Below are 1,300 nucleotides of genomic sequence, written 5' to 3'. Positions count from 1 at the left end.
ACTCCTATCATAACAGAAATACCTAATCACATATCTCTTTTAAACAGTTTTCTCCCTCATCTGTTTCCATGCAGTATACATTATTGAACCCATCTTACTCAGTCTCTCCCCATCCTCAAGGTCAGTCCTCTTTTACAACAGTGGCACCATGCAATATTTGTCCTTTTGTGACTGGGATACTTCACTTAGCATAATGTCCTCCAGGGTCATCCATTTTGAATAATATTGCATGAATTCCTTGTATTTCAATGCAGCATAGTATTACATTGTGTGAATATACCACAGCTTCTCTATCCATTCGTTTGTTGATGGGTACTTAGGTTGTTTCCGACTCCTTGCTATTGTGAACAAAGCCGCAATAAGCATGGGTGTGACTTCTTCACCTTCTGCAGTATATCAGGTGATTAATTTCTAAGGACCTTTTCACTAGAAAACAACTACAGTCTAAATAAGCTCTTATTTTTCAGTGGATTCATAATCAACTACTTTGGTACCAGCAGTCAAGAAATCAAGACATGGCTCACCATTTTGACTCTTTCCTTGTATGGTCAGGTCACTTGGTGTCCCCCTCAGACTATGCAATAAAGGTTGTTAGTTTCTTGGGGGAGATGAGGGGAAAGAAGAAAGAAACCAAGACATGTTGCATTGGGAAAGTCTTTAGTGTAGTCAGAGACCTCTCTCTAAAGTGCTAATAGCAAGGATGTCAGTTTAAAGACTAAGATATGCCTGATCCAAGTCATCATCTTTTCAATTATTTGCTATGTATCAGAGTTGGGTACTGAATAAAGATGACAGAAGAATGGTTGTGGTGCTGGAGAAAGGCACTAAATATCCCATGGACTGCCTATGTCATCCAGTTGAGATATCATGTTTGCTGAAAGCACTTGCTGCAGAAGATCCAAGAATACAGCAGTCAGGAAATCAGGAAATGTCTGCAATTAGAAACCTCTCTAAATTATTGAAAAGTAATGATATAAGTTTGAGGACTAAGGTGCATCTGGTTCAGGCCATGATCTTTCTGATCACTTGATATGCCTCTGAGAGTTGGACAATGAATAAAAATGACAGAAGGATTGATGTCTTTGACCTGTGATATTGGGCATAACACAGGTTATTGATGAGTTTCCCTTCGATCCTGATGCTGTATTTCTCTTCAAAGTCCAGCTTCTCAAATAATTTGCTCAGTATATAGATGAATAGATATGGAGAAAGAATACAACTCTGACATACTCCTTTCTTAATTTTAAATCACATAGTGTTCCCTTGTTTTGTTCACACAATAGCCTCCCGGTCTAGGTAT

Source organism: Elephantulus edwardii, unplaced genomic scaffold (assembly GCF_000299155.1).
Source record: "Elephantulus edwardii isolate Elephantulus edwardi_28Jun2011 unplaced genomic scaffold, EleEdw1.0 scaffold00056, whole genome shotgun sequence".
Taxonomy (NCBI): domain Eukaryota; kingdom Metazoa; phylum Chordata; class Mammalia; order Macroscelidea; family Macroscelididae; genus Elephantulus; species Elephantulus edwardii.
This window is presented reverse-complemented; position numbering follows the sequence as displayed.